This window comes from Takifugu flavidus, chromosome 6, assembly GCF_003711565.1.
Source record: "Takifugu flavidus isolate HTHZ2018 chromosome 6, ASM371156v2, whole genome shotgun sequence".
NCBI lineage: Eukaryota > Metazoa > Chordata > Actinopteri > Tetraodontiformes > Tetraodontidae > Takifugu > Takifugu flavidus.
In genome coordinates this window covers 3,936,778-3,957,041 of record NC_079525.1, presented here as the reverse complement: position 1 = coordinate 3,957,041, position 20,264 = coordinate 3,936,778, and the positions used below count along the sequence as shown (strand labels likewise).

Sequence of the window (20,264 nt, the reverse complement as noted above, 5' to 3'; positions counted from 1 at the left end):
GTTCTGTGTTTTCTGCTATTCTTGCAAAACATGTTGCTCTTATCTATCTATGTGTCAGATGTTATTAATGTGGTCTTCATGAGCTCGTCGTGAAGAACTTCCTGTTTACTTTCTGTGGCCTTCCAGTCTGATGAGACCTACACTATTTGAGCTACTGCTGGGATGGAGCTCCACTTCATTAAGCTGTATCTTCCTGTGACGGTTCCACGGTTGACTCTGTGCAGTGATGCTGCACAGAATCTCAAAATGGAAATTTATTTGATCAAAAAATTGCCTTGATTGAATTTGCAGGAGGAGAGGCAGCTTTGCAGATGCCACTGATTGTTCTGGTATGCCAGTTGTCTTTTTTCATTTTTATGATTTATATTACTGGAAAGAGTTTTGACAAACGCTGCTGGGGAAAACTCTGTCAGTGTTCTGACTGTGGAAGTCATTATTTATTATGAAATGAGACCTTGGCTTCTCTCATAGAACAATGTAATATTTCACTCTAATATAAAGATATGTTGATGTCCAGACCAACCATTTCCCTAATTAATTTCCGATAAAACTGTTATTTAATTACGACATGTTCTATTGCAAATGTCTGTTCGGATTAATTTTCACTATATATAAAACACACAGTCAATCCAGACATGGGTATAGCACCCGAGTGTGTGCTCATGCGCAATAACGACCTTTACAGCGCCACGGACGCTGATGCGGCCCCGTTACCCTGGGGGCAGCCCATATGGCAGCAGCCAAAGTGATGCTGATGGGATCGCTGCCACCTCAGTCCTAATGAGATCTAGCTTTGCCCTAATGTCAGACAGTAAGCGATGGGCTGCACAACAGTCTGCCAGGCAGCACACCATTGCATGTGTACATACAGTACATACGCACAATTACTGCATGTGTATTTGCGTGTCAAGAAAATTGTGCCGACACGTCGGTGCAGATTATTACATCCTGCAGAAGTCTGAGAGCGTGCTGAATTAAACCTGTGGTGTTGTTGAACTGTCTAAATGGCACCCAGGCCCAGTTATTCAGTGGCAGAAAATGTTATATAACCATTAAAAGAACAGCTAATAGGGTTAAGCCTTGGATGGATTGCAGCACAAACCTCCATCCCCAAACACGAACACTTAAGGGGTTATTTTGTACAAAAAGGATTGAATTTAGTTTTACAAATGAAGAGAAAAAGGTCAGATAATGTGGTGGTTAGCATCCACCAATTATTGAATTTGAATATATAAACATGGGAATAAAAAGACCCACATTAGCTTACAGGATTATACTTGCTCTCTTTCCCAAGTCCGCAAATCTCTTTTTATCCTATTTGGGGCTTTTTGTGTCGATTTCTCACAATAATATTTCACCAAATTGAATTACTCTTGTCAGGCCTCTGACCTAATAATTTCTTAATCTGCTGAGCGGCGCATGCAGAAGTTGACAAAGCATTTGTTTCAGCAGACAGGAGAAATGGCACTTTTCTGACATCTTGCTCGTGTTATCTTTACCGCTGCGGACTGTCCACCGTGGTCAACTCTCAATGTTCTGCAGAGGGATGAAAAGGCGTACTCCTGAGAGCGCACTAATCAGCCTTTAATTGTATGTTCCTCCACCAAATTAATGGATGGAAATGATTTGATTAATGCAGACGCTGCTGGATACTAATATCCAATTAGATCCCCACACCAGGCATGCAGGGGGGCTCCCAGTGCATTATGGCTTCCTGGCTATAAAGTACACAGCTGTTTGTTTGGGTTGTGGAAGGGAGGCAACAGGTGGAGATGTTGGGGAATGGCAGCGGTTGTTGCCGGTGTATGTTAAACTAGCGCCGCTGCTACTGGTGATGTCGGACATGTTCAAGTGGGTGTTTGGGGACATTTTTCAACGGCAAATGGTGCCTTTTCCAATCCTCAGAGGCGAGTATCAAAGGTATCACCTTCAGATAATGATGTTCCATCATTCACACATGCGGCGAGGCATTCAGAGCTGGGATACCATATTGAGCACTTTTTAAATATAGTAATGTATTTAATAGAAATACATAATTTGGGAATTATCTGTAATGCATAATATGATCACTATGACTAACTATGAAATTTAAGTATATGTTTTGACAAGTAGCAGTCTTTTATAAGCCGTTAAGGTCTTTTTCTGTAAAAAAAAAAAAAAATCCCAGCTTTAGAAAGTCGACATTGGCCTTTAGATTCAGAGTCTGAGTTTGCAGAAATGCTGTAAAAGCCGTCCCTTTTTATAGATAATAGAAGAATGGTTCTATAAAAATGTGTATGATGAATCAATTTGCCTCATTTAATTGAATGTATGTGAAGACCAGCACATAAGCTGACAAGGATTTTCCAGTCTTAATGAATAAATTGGGTTGAAATGCGCAGGGGTTAAAGTTGTCATGTGCGCGGCTTAATGCACATATTTCAGATTTTTTTTGCTGTAGCTCCAATCCTGTGTATGCCCTGAATGCATCAAAAGGCGGTTTATGATTGGAAGTACATAAGGTCAACGTGTCACATTTTTGCCTCAATTGACATCATCCTGAAGAATTCTGGATTTGAATTCTGGATTGACAATCATTTACAGTAGAGGATTATAAAGAGAGCGCTACCTTTAGCAAAACATATAAAATAATGCATGTGCATCACTTGTGACCCTCACAATTCCAGAATAATTAACATATACTGGCCAAAAAACTACATGAATGAATAATATCGATGCATAAAGTAGTCTGCCTTTTTCTTTCTGGCAGTCCAACCACTGAGTGTGGGTAGACTGGAGGTGTAGTAGAAGACAGCCACTGTGCTTACAGCTACTGTATTCCTTAAAATAAAAAGTGATACTTAAAACTAATGTTATACATTCATTTCCAGTCAACAAAGTTGTCACTCTTTTCATGGATAAATGTTTTGGTCCATTACAAATGGAGTTATTAATTCAGAGTTCTAAGAGAGAGGCCTGATGCAGTGGTTGTATTGGGGCAGAGCTGCTAAATGTACTGGTGTAGTGGTGCAGAAGAACTGGGTACAGTGGCAAAATGGGCTGGTTGTAGTGTTATGGAGAGGCTAAATGGACTGGTTTAATGGAAGAGAGAGGCAAAATGAACTGGGTAGAGTAGTGAGAGAGGCTTAATTGACTGGTTTTAGTCAGTGAGGCTAAGTAGTGGTTTAATAAGTGGATAAATGTACTAGTTAGAGGGGACAGAAAGGGTTAATGGACTTTTTGTATGGTTACAGGGAGGCTAAATGACCGAGAGACTGCATTAAACTGACACAGAGAGATAAAGTTAACCTGTTTCAATGGGATTTGAATGAATATTTCTGACATATTACGTTAAAATCATGTGTCCAAAAGACAGTTTCTGCTTAATTTTGCTAAATATTATAAGAGATTATTTTAATTTTGTACCACAATGGTAAAACAGCCACAACTAAACAACTTCACAACTAAAACATGTGTTCCGGGCTGTGGATTCACTCCTCTTAGACCAGCCTGTACCAGCAAAGCCTGAACCATTGTTCTGTACCTGCTACCCACCAGCTAGTAATTACCAAGTAAACAGTCGAGTGCTTAGCAACTAAACAATTTCCCTCTGTGGAATTACGAAGATTCAAGTAAGGAAAATAAATGGTGTAAACAGACAATTTACGTCACTAATGATGATAACTTGTTTCCAAAAGGAATGGTTGTGGCTCTCCAACAAGTGGCCTCCAACAGTAGTTTAAACTGCCTCCAACAGTAGTTTAAATAAAATATTTCTTCTGAGGACAGGATTTGTTTGAGAGTTATCACATCTCTAATCATGGAATAAATTCTGATCCCTTTTCAGACATTTTCCTCTTTATTACGACTCTGGTCTAAAAACCCGACAATGCTATCTTAATAGGTACACGCATGAGGGCAATGTGAGTACTACAGTAGCTTTGTTTATGAATGGATGGGTATTTACCCCACGCTGCCCCCGGTGGCAAATCGATCGGGTGGTTTTGTTGATGAAAATACGGGACGGAAACCAGGTTAGAAACCCCGACTCTTCTTCTCCCACCCACAATACACACAAAACTGTCCAATAAGGCTGCCAGTAACAACAACAACACACACACACACACACACGCACACGTACGCACGCACGCGCTTCAGGCTGGATGTGACACCCCAATAGAAGTGCAGCTACTCCCAGTCGTAGATTCTGGGATTTGGATGCTTTTCCCGTCCTCATTTGAACTTTCCCCAAAACACCAGATTTCCTTCAGCCCAGTCCTGCTCTTGAAAATCTGCTCTCCATTACCCACATCTGACACTCCCTTCAGTGATGGCTCCTATTTTATCTTTTACTTTGGTGACAAAAGAAAGCCACTTATTTACAGTCTGCTCTGGCCGAGGCAGTTATTCTGATTTGTGGGTCTTCGAATTACTTTAAAAAGATAAATTGTGCAGCCTCTAACTCGTCACAGGAGTCCTGTGTCGATGTAAATAACAGTAAAAAAAAAAAGGTTTGTTGACAGGAAAAGGAGGCAGGTGTCTAATTTTGGCTATTATCGCGGAGCCGCACATAAGTGTACGATCTATATTTCACTTTTTCGGCGGAGAGGATGGGGAGGGAGCTGGCGCAGGGCGAGCGTATTGTTGTCTCTTCCTCTTGTTTGCTGAGCAAACAGGCCACGTCTTTGTCGTTCATGTTTAATTAGAGTTGCCCGTGTGTTGGTGCCAGAATGATTACATTTAAACTCATTATTCCTCACTCCCCTGCATGGAAAGGATGCCATTAAGGAAAGGGGTTTGAAAAAATAAAAAGTTAATTGTTCAGTTTGAGCTTCCCAAAGTAGGTCATGCACAGTTGGCCTGAATAGCATGTGTGTGACTGTGCGCGTCTGTGCGTGTGTGTGTTTACATGACAGTGCAGCTGCCTTATAGTATTAAAATATTTCTGTAACTTTTACACAAATTTTATCACGCGGATGCCCAGATGTTGATTCGTTCTGGAAATGGAAACATGATTATTTGTGGTTAAACACCCACTTTGTTCACAGAGATGTTTAAAGATTCATTTCCTTTATTTATTTATTTCAGGTTCTTTCAGCTGTTCCAGCAACTCTTATTATAGCTTGTATTATTACTGAGGTGACATTTTAATTAACAACTCAGATGAAATGTCCTCAGCTTATAGTTTGATTAATGTTCTTACCTTCAGCAAAGATGGTTTTTAATGGCTGATTCTGTTGGTAAGCTTGGTCAGGATTCACAAAATGTCCCTTTAAAAAGGGGAATCTTATTTTGTCAGTTTAAAATTGGAACTTAAAGTCGGGGAAAACATATCGTTGTCCATTTTTCTACGAATTCTTTGCAACTCTGAAGCAAGCGCACGCGCTCGGGGAGCTCCGCACGGAGGAGGAGATGTTATGAATTAATCCTGTTATTCCTAATCCGAATAAAATGAATCCAGTCCAATTCTCCCTAATATGAAGATACAGTGCAGGGAAAAAAAACCTCTTCACTTTAATTCAGACAAATCTTTTTTCCACAAATGCGAGGAGAGGAGGAAATGAAAATGAATTTTAAGTAATTTCTCACACAAAAAAAGCTCGGTAAACGTAAGTGATACTGTTAGTTTTTTATTTTTATTGTCACATTTATATCTGAGACAAGTGTTTTTTTTATCCACATCTTTATGATTTGGTGCCTTTTATTACAGAAAGATCTGCACAGAAAAAGTCCTAAACTTTTATTTTTCACATCTTTTCCTACCTCAAGTCTTGTAATTGTTCGTAATTAGCTCTATTCAGATTTCTGCATAAAGGATAAAAAAGGGTCTAATGGTTTTTATAGTATTACAACCTGTTACAACCTGATTCTGAGACGAGTAGGAGTTGTTGTGACTCAGGGCCATTATTTCATTCCAGTGCCTACGGGCAGCGTTTGTTTATGATCTCAGTGATCTTAAATGATTTGCATGTGGTTGAGCGTTAAAATGAGAAACAATTTTGATAGGATCCTATCAAGTGGGCGCCGTCCACGGCTTCTGGAAATGGTCTGATCTGGCTGCTATCCTGGTACTGTTTACTGTACGCTGCCTGGCACAAGCTGACATTCCCCTCTTCAGCGTCTGCTTTTTATTCCCTTGACTTAGCCACAGCTGCCTGTTTCAATCTCGCTGAAACAGTCTGGGATTCTCTTCACTTGTGCCGTGCCATCTTCCCATTTTTATTAAAGTTTTTGCCCAGCTGCTGGGCCCTGAACCGCTAAAGTTTGGGCTGGGCAGAAGAAGAAACACTTAATTCACACCGTGGCGGGTTAGTGGTTGCCAGTGGTTGGTTGTGACTTAGATTTACGTGTCGCCGCTCATGATCCATGACCAGGTTTAACCATGCTGCCGTCAATTAAACAGTGTTTCTAATACTAGGATCAGAGATGTGCACGGGTTTCTGTTCCTAACCCCGTTGTGACGTAGTTTTCTTGTTTAAAATAGACGAATGGCTGTGAGCACGTGTGTCTTATCACCAGATGGGAATGATTAAAAAAGAAAAAAACAATCCATTTCCTCCTCCACAAAGCAGAGCAGGAACAATTTAAATGTAATCTTCAAAATACATTTTGTGTACCTATTAAAACTGTTAAATGTCGACCGATGATTTGGAAATCACATTGATGGAAAAATAGAACTGCAGCTCCTCGAGCATTTAAAATAGTTACAGCTTTGTTTGTGTGTAGCTAATCAATAGAACTTTTCTGTTCTATGGTCAGTAAATGCAACACGCTGTCGAGCCCCTATATGACTTCTAAATTGCAGATTTTTACTGCGCACGTCATGTCCTGTGTTCCGTAAATTGCGCCCTCTCGCGATGTATTTCTATATCGAAACATCTGAAATGCCCCTCAAGAGAGTGCGAAAACCTTTTTGCAATACTTGACAGGTCTTTCCACATTCAGGTGTATCCATAATCTGTATTTTACAGCGTTAGTTGGTATTTGCTCATTTCTAAGGGTCATGAAAACTACTGCAAAAATATCAGCGGTCCTCTTTCCTATTTTGTCATTCCTGAAGCGTTGAGTTGGTGTTTTTTTTAGAAGTTATTACATTTCTGTAGCGTTGGAAGGTTTTCCTGGTTGCTTTGAATGCATCTGTCCCGATTCCAGCTTTATTCCAGCTGGATTACACCCAGTCGCTCATGTTGTGGTATTTCAGGTTCACCAGTAGACGAAGCTACCTGCTCAGGTGTGACTTCTGTTACCACAACTATTGGAAACACACCTCTTTGACAGGTGTAATTGGATAAATGGATTTACACAAAGCCTGCAGATTGCTATAATTACTTGATAAAGAAGAAAACCGAGGTGGGTACGTGACTGCGGCCAAGGTTCACGCCCGCTTCGTGACATTGTTTTCGATTTCAGTTGTCCAAATTCGTAGTCACAAGACAAAGGACGCGCCGAAACGCTGAGTCAAATGCTCAATCTAGTGAATAAAGGCCGCCCCCCAACTCCCAAACCCTCCACCGTGATTAATGGTGTTGAAAATGAGGGCACGTCACATGTGAGGACTGGAATGGAAAGACTCTGGCATCGACATTGCTCGCCTAGAGGTGCAGCTACTGCACAGACTCTGCGTGAAGGATCACCTTCACTCGCTCTCCTGCAGCCGAAGCGATTCAACGGATTCGTCATTTTCTGTTTGCAGGATCTCTAAATAGACATTAGTCACGTCGGGATGCAGTTTTTAATGTTCCCGATTCAAACATATTAACACGTTTTTCATCCTGGAAGTTTTTATTTTTCTGAATCGACACTGAAATAAACATTTCTCTCCAATTGTCAGGGATTGCTAGCATGCAATTTCACTGTCATTTATCTTGAGATTAACGTCCTCCTGTTCACATCCGTGTTTGTCTAATGCGCGTTTGCTGCTAGTCACACAGAGAAGTACATGCAGCTAACAACGCAGCAGATTTGGGCCTATCTTTTTAGTCCCTCTGTGGCGTTTAGCAAACAGCTGAGCACCATGTGATTTAGTTATTCCCCCTCAGCGGGCTGCTTTTGGTTTTGGTTCCTTCTTGGCTTCCTTTGGGAGACACAAACAGCCACACTCGTCAACAACTGCAGCTGTTTAGTGAAAATGTTGAAATTACATACAAGGAAGGGAGGGACTGTGTTTTCCCATTGGGTTCATAGTCTGTAGCTATTAGCCCGGTCGCGTTGATGCTAAAACTCAGAGCAGAGTTTAATTGGTTTCATTTTGGTGTGGTTAAAGCCCAGCCCTTTGCTGATGCCGTTCAAATTGAAGCCACAACCTACAGCACAGTTGGACAGAGGGCGCAAAGCTCCACCAGGCACAGTGGATGCATGACAACGGATTTCTTTTTTTAGATGGCTTCGATCTATTTTGAGATGGGTAATGATACAGGACAGACACTGAAGGACATTCAGAGTTGTCAACTCCTCTTTCATCACACCTCATTGGTCAGGGGGAAGACGGCATTGATGAAAGGTCACGGTGGCGACTCTGATTAATAGAAAATATATTCCCGTGATCCAGGGGCGCCTATAGACGGATTGAGTAATTGATCTAACGCGTCCACACAGGGATTCATGCACGGCCTACCCAGAGCAGCTGTTAACCCCACGGTGTATTAAAATCAGATTAGGCCCTCGCACAGAAAGGAGCGTGCTGAGCGGATGGTCACACCGTGTTCACGTGTATCAGCACACCTCTGCGCTTCACCTCCAGGAACCAGACACATGCTTTGCTTTGGCGCCTAGAATTTATCTGATTCACAAGTATTTGTGTTGAACTGCGGCAACGCTCTTCAGACCTAAAAATTCCCACAGTGGTTTCATCGATTCAGCCAGGTCAGTTGAATCTGGGGTGAAATAGTGCACGTGTTTTGGCCGGTCGCGATGGCACCGAATGTTCGCTTTCCAAATAATGTCAAACCACCATCACTTTAATCAGTTATTGCTGGAAACCTAAGTTCAGTGACTTCATAGTTGACTCCATTTGTGGTATTGAAAATAAAAGTGAATGTTTATAGTATTTCTGAGTTTATTGAATTAAAAAAAAAATCCAGTATTTTGACATCATTACAACCTGACAGGATTTTACATACTAGCTTTTTCCTCTTAAAATGCCTTTATAAGGATTCAGATTCTGGGTAAACTGTAAATATTTAGGAAAAATGCACATGCAAGGATTGCATTTGTGTTCACTTTGAGTACTTGTGTTTTTGTTTTTACTCTTCTTTTAGCGGTATAGTTAAGCACTTTATAGGGAAATGGACAGCAGTGGAAATGAGAGCAGCAGAAACACAGCTGCAGAGACGGAAAGATGATGCTGTGAGGTAATTAGAAAGGGAGGAAAAGGGCAGAGAGAAAGGGCATGTGCGCGGTCCCCTTTTCTCCTGCACTTCATTGGAGGTCCCTGAATGCACCAAATGACCATAATTGATCCCCCAAATCAGTACCTCATTGGCATAATCACAACCTTGTTTTAATCATGTAGAAACGGGTTTTATCAATCTAATGAATTATACTCTGTGAGGATGGAGCCATTCTGAAAAGATGGAATATTTATGTGCCAGCTAAATAATTGCTCCAACAATATAAAGGTCAGCCCAGCTAGTCAGAATAAGAATATGCACCATTTCTATAAGGACTACTAATAAAAGAAAAAAATGGATCGTAGCAACGCAGCATGCATTTTATTTGTAAAGTAGCTGTGTGGTAGAAAGGAGGAATGTCGTGTCTCGTCTCTCCTGTCATTTCCTGTTGGCTGGTAGCCAGCATCCTGGGAGGCATCGCGTCCGACTGGAAGTACCAGACCGGGGGTTGTGGAGCACTTTAGCCCAGCGCTTCGGTCAATTTGAATAGTCACAAGCAGTTCTTGTTTTATATATGTCTTACCAGATAATCAATGTTCTCCGAGCTCGCCGTGTGCCATCAGAGAGGGAGAAAAAAGCTCATGAAAATCACACTGATCACATCGCAAACAAGTGTAGCGCGAGTAGACAGACCAGACAAACTTGGCAGGTGGACCGAGCTCTCGAGAAGGTAGATGTTTGTTCCAAAATCAATGCGGCCTACTAATATTATATAATACTGGATATAAAAACTCACTCGGCAGACATGTTGCACAAGCGGGCACTTTGTTTTCATCGCTGGTGAGGACATTACATACACTGGGATTCGTTTCCTGGAGATGTTCCCAAACCATAACCATAAATACCACTTGTGTAATCCTCAGCCTTACTCACAGTTTAACCCAGGCTTTCACCCTAAAATTTAATAAATTATGGCAAAGAGTTCCTTTTGATGTTGCCAGAATCCCACACGGCTGGTTTGCTTGTCATTTTTTGGTTCCCAAATGTAGAAAGAAACAAGAACACACTTAGTCAGTGCTTGTATAATAGATAGAGGGACGTAATTAAAAAGATATATCTAACTTAAAGTTATATCTGGAGGAAACAGCTGTACACTACGGGTCTGCCCAACATTTAGAACAGGACCTCTAACATGAAAGATAGAATTACAATATAATCTTCGTAACATCAACATTTTGGCTTCAGACGAGCCAGCTCCGATACAGCTACGGCCCCATTTACCCCAAAATGTGTCTAATCCCGAAAAAAGGGCCTTAAATGGGAAACCCGGAGAGGCGAAAATGTTAAAACAATGTGATTTTGACAACCATGAAATCAGTTGCAATGGCTGTGCTTGAATTTCTTAGGTTTGAAATGCCAGGGAAACGTGCTGGGTCGCAGATGGTGAAGGTCCGATTAAAAACGTGAATGTGGGCCGAACGGGGTAAAAACTCCTGGATTTTGCTCAGTAACGTTCCTGCAAGCTGACAAAACTCACTGGTTTTCAACTGGAGTAATCTTCAGCTCTCCATGGTAATATTTTCCCCTCCCCTCCTTCTGTTTGCTTCTGTGTTGCACTTCCCTCCCCTCTACAACCGGCACCGTTTGGCCTCTGAACCCCATTTACGGAGCGCCTGAACCCGCGTCGACTTGACATTTCGCGATGGAGAAACACAGGCTGCATCCGCAATGCCTGCACTTGCTGCCGATTGTGCAATTTTCTGGAAAGATTACCTAAAAGAACGCTAATGAATCACGCTCAGCGTGTCTGATTAGGCTCAACATGCCAGAATAGATGCTACCTGCTGGTACTGGACGGTTCTCTCTGGCTTTTACTCCTTTTCTAGTCTCACATTATAAAAATAAAACCTCCCAGATTGTATTTGACGATGGAGAAGGCAGTACTTAACTGTCTGTCTGTTGAGAGTAATAGTCAATAAGCCTAAATGATTAGAAACGATTACTTTTGAGATTCCTTGAGACTGCCTTCATTATGGCTAATTGGATTGAACGGTGCCCACTCATTGGCCTACATTTATACGTTTACATCGTATTTAAGGCGCTTAATCTGAATGGCGCTGATATCATGGGACTAACATTAAAGCTTTTTAAATCCTGAGGATGTTACAAAGGTTTCAAAGTGGTGGTGGTGGTGGTGGTGGGGGGGGGGGGGGGCAGCCGTGCGTGCGCTCGGGGAGACGGTAAAGCAGAATGACAGTGGAGGGCTTTTGTTTGAAAGACTGCCAGCGTGTCAATTCAGATGTAACGTTTTTTATCGACAGCCTCCCTTCCGCAACCTGACAGCCGTGCAGGGGCTCAACTTTTCTGTTCCACGGCAGAAGTTAAGGGTTTGTGAAACAGGTTCACTTGGGAAACTTGGCGAGAAAGTCCCCACCTCGTCACCAGCCCCCATGCTGCTTAAGGAACCGCGCGAGACTGGCAATGTTTATGCTCCTGACCCAGAAAAGGAATGCTTTAGGTCTTACCGTGCGCATATTCTGAATTCAGAAGTCCTGATTGATTGTGTACTGAACCGATATTCTGTCTGCGGGTTCATGATGTGCCTTAGAGCCGATTTACTGTGCACCGGAAAGGTTTTTTTTGTTTTGTTTTCGAGGGGGGGTTTGCAGAAAAATACAAAAACAGATAGAAAATCTTAACAATCCCATTCCTGCTGAAATTGAATACATTCAAGTACTGTATGTCGTTCGATAATATTCAGTTATTCCCTATTTTACACTAATGCATTTGAGTTGTCCGTGTTCAATCTATTCAATTTGGCCTAACAGCATCACAAATAAATAGTAAGAAGAAAATCAGGCACACAGGTGGCCGCCTAAAAGCAAAAGCATCCAGCCTTTCCAATCTGAATATTTCCTCCTTTTCAAGGTTGAGTCACAGAGTTTGGCAAAGAGCGTTTGCTCATGCAATTATTAACTACACGAATCTAATAAACCCAGTTGAACTGTTTGGTTAGTTAGGTGACCTTTTAATTACTTTCCAATTATCTTTTACAGCATCCTTTTTTATTCTCCGTACAGTTTGAATTGCCTGCCAGTGAAGATAATGTTATTTGGCCGGTTTATATGAGTACCTGGCTGTAAAAAGGAATGGCTGGAGATTACAACTGTCCATCTGGACATTAATACACAAAAGAAAGCCAAAACTGCTTGACTGGCTGCAGACAGGCTGTGCTGGGCTCAGTTTAGGACTTGCAACATAGTCTATTGATCCAAATTCAGCAGACTAAGTACTACACGAAGCGTCTTTTCCTTTAATGTCTCATCCGCAATTATTGGTTTCTCGCTGCCAATCATTTTGGATCATCTCACCAGTCTCGTTCCGTTTGCTGCTTGAGCTTCGATGGCTTTTGACCGCCCGTATTGATGCGAGCGGCCCCCATTGATCTTCATCTCTTGTGTTTGTTTGCCAATTTCTCGGCGTTCCAAATTGCCGCTGCTCACTTGGAGACCCTGATACACGTAACGAGACACTTTGAACAATGCAAAAAGAATGAAGGGAGAGAAGAAACAAGTGAAAACTGACTCTGTGATGTAAGCTATGTGGGAGAGAGAAAGAGTTGGGGAGGGAGAAGGAGAGAGTGAACAGATGAAGGAGAAAGAAACCACTAAGGGGACGCTGCGGCTGCCCGTGTGTGTGAGAGTGTGTGTGTGTGTGTGTGTGTGTTCATGTGAGACGAATCAGAGGGAAGAACAGAGGAGGAAGTTGCAGGCAAAGGCAGAGTTACCTTTATAAAAGCACTGACCTTGTGTTCTTCACATTAACCCTCCTCTCTAGGAAAATTTTTGATTATCATCCACACTCTGCTGTTCTTATCTGCCACAATTGATTTTGGTGCGCCAGAAATGGCGAAGCTGAATCTCTTGTTACTCAGAAGAAAAAACCATGCAAATGCTGCACAGACCTGAGATGATGTGACTCCCGTGGGTGCTGGACCTTTGGAATGGCTTCATAGAGCAGAGAGCGACGGTTGAACTCTTTCTTCCTCTTTTCTGTGGACCAGGTTCCAAATGTAGAGAAGAATAGAGGAATAAAGAAGATAATTGGGGCCCTGTTAACAAATAGCTGAGACAAGCATGATGCTGGTCTCCAGCATGAAGCTCCATGAGAACACTGCATGTTCTGCTACTGTTTCATCACTGATCATGCAGTTTGTGTGTTTGTTAGTGTGAGGAGCAGAAAAGTGTCCTGCAAAGTGAGGACATTTTGTCTGGGCCTCAAAAAGAATTAAAGTGTTCTATAAGGGTTAAGCCTTATTTTTATGGTAGATAAGATAAGGGTTAGGGTTAGGGACTGAGTTATGAGGGTTAGAATAAGGGCCTTGGGAATGTATTGTCTCTACAAAGATATACACTTGCAATATAATTGGAACTGTGTGTGTGTTTGTGTGTGTGTGAAAGGGGGGGGGGATGTGAAGGAGCAGAGACACTGCAGAGGGTGAAGGAGCTGCTGGAAAAGGACCTTTCTGCAGTCTGCAGAAGTCAAACCTTCAAAGCAAACTACAATTGAAGAGAAAACTTGTGCGACGCTACGACAGAAGACGCTCAGCTTTTCTCAAATGGATGGATGGATGCTTGGCCAACATTTCAGTCATCAGTTATAAGTGCTTCCGTTTCGCACAGGCCCCGTGACAGTTGACGTGAAACCTGTGCCGTTGCCAAAAAACATCCACGTTTGAGAGCTAAATCTCACGGAAGAGTTGAAATATTGCACAGAAATCCCATTCGATGCAAGTACGGATTTCCAGTGGAATTCTGACGTCTGTCCTGGTTGTGTCAGATCTGTCGAGAGAAGCTGGCATTCCTCCTGAAGTTACAGTAACCAGAGTTTGTATGCGTTGGCCAGGGTTCCTGGTGAATAGGGCTGGCCTCAGTGTAACGTGGCTGTTATGACAGGCCCTCTCCTGTTAAGCCTCTGTGGACAGATGGACCCTGGGGGCAGAGTACATAAAGAGGAGTCAGTGGCGCAACTGAGGGGCTGTCAACATGCAACACGCAATGTGGTGTCAAAAATCTGGACGTGGCTCGACAATGAACGCGCACACTTGATGTGGGATTGACGGTCATTTTCCACACTTTTGTCTGTCTTTGTACGGCTCAGGAAGAAAAAAATGATGCTCTATTTCCTCTTAAAAAGCGACTCATTAGCACTGGCTGGTTTCGCAACATGAAGCAGAACAGTGAAAGGATAAAATGTAGCGCTACAAGCTGCTTTTCTGCCGCACAAAAGCCAGTGTTTCAATAGGGAATCCTTTGTTCAGCGTGCAACTCCCTGTGGCCTTCTGCTCAGTTTGTCACTTGAGACTAAACTTCTGCTCACAGAAAAATGAATCAGAAATAGTTTTCAAAATAGATCAACGGTAATCCCCCTTTAAAAGACACAACTGTCTTCATAAAACAGGCTAAAATACTTACATTAAAAACAGGCCGTCCCCCCTTACACGCGCTAATTTCATTTTTGATGCGCATTTCTCATGATTTCCTGCCTCTTCGGGGGTTTCTAAAACCGAGATGTGCAGGATTGTGCGAGAAACGTCGAGGAGCAGCAGCTGCTGCAGAGAGACCAGAGGACTTTAGAGGCAAAACTCTGAATCAACACTATTTTCCTCACATGGAGGATATTCTGAGACTCTGGAGTATTCAGGTGTGTGAATGCTTTATTTGAAAAGGACAGCGCCGGAGCTTTATGCCTCTAAGAACCCAAAGTGCAGCGTTCACTGGCATTTGACAGCGTTTGTCCTCAGGTGACATAAAGGTGCACGATAAGAAGGAATAAAACTAAATTCTCTCAAATTTCAATATTCTTAAATTCTATTTAAAATAAAAATAAGTGCCCTCCTTTTTTATGGGAGTTTATTGACGCTGCCCCCTGCTCTGTCCAAACCACCGACTTTAACGCCCTCGAGAAGCGCCGGTCCATCGAGCCAATGTGCTGTTGGACAGACAATGGATGTAAAATGATGAAAAAGAAAAAGAAAACTGAGAAAATGCATCAGAATCAGAATTGGAAAAGCTGGATTGCAATTTTTATTTGGCTCCGCACTCTTGAAATTGAAAAACCTCGTGATGAACAGGGCACAAACTCCGGTGTGTTATTTAAGTCACAGTTCTTTCTCCTGTGGCACAATAGAACTGAGTAAAAAAATAACTATGAGAAATAAAATCCAATTTGAATATTCCCTGTCGTCCTCGCTCTGATTCATTTATTATGGGCGAGCCCTGCGCTGTGTCACCCTGACTGACATCCCTGGAATTGGCCGGCCCGGACCACGGTGACATGGACTGAAAGGGCAGTCACATGCACCACTGCAAATCTTTCACCTTATTAAATATACATCAGTAGTCGGCCATATGTGAGGCAGCCCTCACCTGAGCCGAGGCTGCAGCAGCTGCCGTTACTCGGAACCCCTGGTTTTAAAAAGCAAATGGTGCTTCGGGCCACAGTGATGAGAGGAATTGGATTTCCTTCTCTTCCCGACTCACATTCGGGTTCTTTGCAATTCTGGGCATCGAGAGATGACCACGATAGGAATGCAGGAGAGCCCCTTCAGGATGCCTCACATCAAAATACTCAGCTCTCTCTGCTCCTTTTGTAGTAAAGCAGTTCTCAGTGGTTCTTACGGGTTTTTTTAGGCAATTGGGTCACGTTTCAGACGTTGAAATATGCCGCTCCCCATTCCAGCTCAAATGCGTTCCCCAAATACTTCGCTGTGTGCCTCAGAGTTTTTGTTTTGTTAAAGGAGAACATAATTGTGCTGTGTCCCTCAGCAGGTGTTGCATTGTTCATCCAGTGGCCATCTGGGTCTATAATCCTTTGGAGGTGAACACTCTGAATTCGAAAAAGGTCATTGCACTGACACATTCGACCCAACGCGTCCGTGTGTGTGTGTGTGTGTACGCTCCCTCCAACCTCCTGTTTTCCTTTTGCATTTGCACCTTTGTACTTTGGGGATCAGAATCATCATTTTAGCCGTTTAAGGATTTTAATGACCATATGTGTCCGCTGCACGATGATGCTCAACCCAATGGAAAAACTGTAAAACTCGTAGCAACAAGTCCACGTGCGTCAACAGGTTGTGCAGCAATCCACGGGTGCAGTTGGGTTATGATATGATCAAAACGCCACCGCTCGCTCTCCACGAGAGGCGGTTGTTCAGGTGTTATTACGAAGTATACGAGCAAATGATCTGTTGTGTTTCATCTATTCATTTTAATCCTTTAAGTGATTGGCTCCCGAGCTGCTGTCAGGCGTGATTTGATCTTTTACTCATTACGTAGTCCTCTTGAACCTGACAGACGCTTTTGAGGAACTCTCGGAGAGTCTTTTAGAGCACGAAGGTGTTGAGCTAACAGATGTGACTCCCCCCCAAGCATTAGAATATGATATGTACAGTAGCAAAGTGTGGTCTGCCCGTGTGGAGCGGCCGCTGATGCTCCTGGACTCTCTGCCTGCTCTCCTTCCATGTTTATCCCAGCAGAATTGTAAATGACTGGTGGGTGTTGAGGATGATCGCATGTGACAGCTATTGCGTAGGGTTGTTGGCAACATGTGTCAGCGCCAGTGTACATTAACCTACATCCGGAGTGAGGCCTGTTTGAATCACATGGGAGAGGAAAAGGTCGCTTTTTGAATAAGATCTTCTGTGGCGCCTTTTAATTTCCAGACCCTTTTTTATTTTTTATTTTTTTAAAAGCCCTTATTAAGTATGTATGTGGTGCCACTGACATTAAGAACATGGAAAGTTGTGTGAGCGTGGCTAAATAGTAGAGGCCAGAGGTAAATAGTATGCAGCATAGAGGTGGCTGAGGACAGAGTTGATCCCTTAAAGATAATCTCTCTCTCTAGGGATTTGTTTTTCTCATTTGTCCCAGAGCTTCTAAGCTGCACTGCGAGGTCACCTGCTGCACGGGCTGCGGGGCCGCGACCTGGCTACAGACACCTCTGTAAGAGGCCTCATATTGACAATGGTGCCAGGGAAAGAGGAGCGGATGGTGCAAAGATTTGCAATCCGAACGCCAGGGGAGGTCAGGTCCAGAGTTCAGCTGTGCCACTGGCATCAAAGGATCCGGGTCCAGACCAAAACCAGCTTTATCTGTGGAGCTTACAAGGGGTCCACTTGTGTTTTTGTTCGTGGCAGTGAGCTTGAGCGGGCTGGTTTTCGAACCGTGCTTTAACAAAAGTGCTGAAAACAGACATCTTTATGTATATTTAGTTAGATTGAAGCCCCCGGCATGCTTGTTTTAGTTGTGATCATGAAGGTTTATGTTCAAAAGGGAATTATGGGTCAATTCACTGAGCAATTGTTTTGGGCCTTGAATGTGTTTTATTTCTTTAATTTTAGTATTTAAGTTCACATGCACACCTACATCTACACACAGCTACACACCCGGGCGTAATCGGGATCTTAGCGGCCTCTGAAATCAGCCGTGCAGCTCGGGAGCACGTTATAAACGGAAACTTTGGTGGCCGATCAGTGTGAGGACCACATGAGGACCCAAACTTCTGCCAGGCAGCAAAGACTCTTTTGTCGCAGTCGATCAGAGGAGCGGTGCGGGATTTCGGGAGATTTGTTGGGGCCAAAAACCGAGCCGCGGATGAATAGCAGGATTGTTTTCACGCGGATGACTTTTTAACAGTCGGGGCGAGATTTGTGCTTTTCTGTCTTGAAATATGTTGACGTTACACGGTCGTTCCACAGCTGCTTAATACCTCGTCCACTTCTGCTGTGCAGTGTTTCTAAAGCTTTGTTGAAATTCAGGTTTCTGGTTCCCCTGAGATGATTTGGTAGAGCCCTGGCTTTGTGTGCAAATGAACTTGAGCACCGCACACGGACAAAAATAACTCGAGGGTGTTTTGACCCCATAAACTATAAAGGAACTGTTTATACACTAGCACAGTTTTAATATAGCTGGACTATGTTTTATTGGGTATGTGTTTGCGCTACAGCAGGCAGACAGTGGTACACATAATATACAGTTTAAGTACGTCCTGCAAGACAGACAGTGGGCCGGTCTCAATTCCTCCATCAGCCCTGGGCTTCTGTTTTGTGTTTAACTGCAGAGAGGTGGGAAGTCTGTTTCTGCACGGTTCGACAAACAGTCTGTTCAGATGCTGCAGATACACATCGCAAAGTTCCCTTCAACTTACTAAACGGGCGACAAGCTTTCCAATTGAGATCCCGGGCCACAATGCTCATTTGTGTGTGCACTCTACTTGCACACACAACTAGCAAGACAGTAGAGTTGCCTGTCCTAATTCATTTAGCAAATCAGCCCCCCCCTCCTTTTAATTGTGAGAAAAGGTCAAGGATGCGTGAGTTTGCCTTTGAAAAGCACGGTGAGGATGAACCCTCCCGCCACCCCTGCCAGCAGATTCTTGTGGAAACCAGTTCTAAATACCACAGGTGTTTAATGTCATTCATATTTGACAGTGGGGGCACGATGTTAAAAGGGTCAAACAGGTTCGGGGAGTTAAAAGTAGGTGAGTTACACTCCTTAAGTCTCACCGCCTCGATGAATCCTGGTGCAAAGGTGAAATTTGAACGGCTGTTTTTCCCTCTTTTCTAATGGAGGTGCGGTGCAGCTTCAGACTTGCAGAGTGTTGTAAGATCAGCCTGATACTGTAATCTGCTTCAAAATGTCGCCTTTATGAACCTGCCGCGTGTCCGTGCATGCGCGTGCACATTGTGGCAACATGTTTACGCTCAAAACAGTCGCTTTTCTTTTTTTTCTTTTTTTTAAAGAAGAAAGACAGGCATGAAACGCTGCTGCGGGGAAGGTCACTCGAAGTTTGTAGGCATAAGCTTGGAGGGGAGACAACACAACAGCTTGGAATGCAAAGCACAGCCGGGATACCAGATTCCATCAGACAGCGAATTTGCCATCTTTGCTGTGAACTGCAGTTTCGATAGCGAAATTGCCAAACTTTTTCATATTGCAAGTCTTTCTCCTGAGCGTCTTTGCTGGAAATGGAAAAAAAAAAAAAGTTTTTTGCAAAAAGGGAAAGAAAAAGGGAGAGCTGCCACTTTATTTATTTTAACACTGGTGTAACACAAGCACGAGAGAAACGAAATCTCACACTTCTGCACGCTTGGGTTCTCTGCCCAGCGCCTGGGTCACCTTCACAGGCAAAAATAAATCCCTGGTGGCTCTCCAACGCTACCTGCATGACCTCGTTCCCTTTGAGAGGCGATGAGTGGGTGTTAGCCTAATGTTTATACTGTCTGCTCATTATGTAAGCCATTTTGTCTTCTTTGTCTTCCTGTAGCGCTCTGTTGACTTGTTTAAACTAAGCCACCTTTACCTTTATACCATGCCAAGTTATGTGTTACATAAATAACCTCTCAATGGGTTTAGAAAGGTTGCCAGGGTGTGTATTATATAAACACTGTAGGCCAGACCGTAGAGAGGTACTGTACTATAGAAGGACTTTTTTTCAACCCAAGGAGTCAAGGATGCTTCTCTTTCATGAGAGGCCAGTTCAGGAAAGCAGCAATACTTGTCTGAACTAACCCTCAGATAACAGGCTCTAGAAAGAGCCAGACAGCGTATCTGTCTCTCTCTCTCACATACACACACACACACACACGCACGCACACACACACACAGGCTCGGCTTTGCAGGGTTAAATGCCTGCACATAATCATAGATGCAGAGAAGAACATGCAGAAGTTTGTTATGGGCCTGCATGATGTTGTTTACTGACTCTGTCATGCTAATGTACTTAATAGGGCCACTGAGTTCATTCAAGCCACGTGGATCCTTGTGTTGTCCCACATACCACCCTGTCATGTCTGATTTTTTTTATAGATAGCGATGCTACCTCCACAAACTCACCCTCACTGCAGTCACTGACCTTCCCCGCATCTCCAACTTTTTCCCAGCTCACTGTGCTGGC

General features: G+C 43.2%; 1 protein-coding gene across 1 annotated transcript in view; it reads left to right on the top strand.

Annotated features, from left to right (window-relative positions):
- The window catches only part of nr3c2 (nuclear receptor subfamily 3, group C, member 2), a 50,140-nt gene that overhangs the window by 4,405 nt on the left and 25,471 nt on the right, over nucleotides 1–20,264 (top strand). The gene's annotated exons all lie outside the window — the stretch shown is intronic.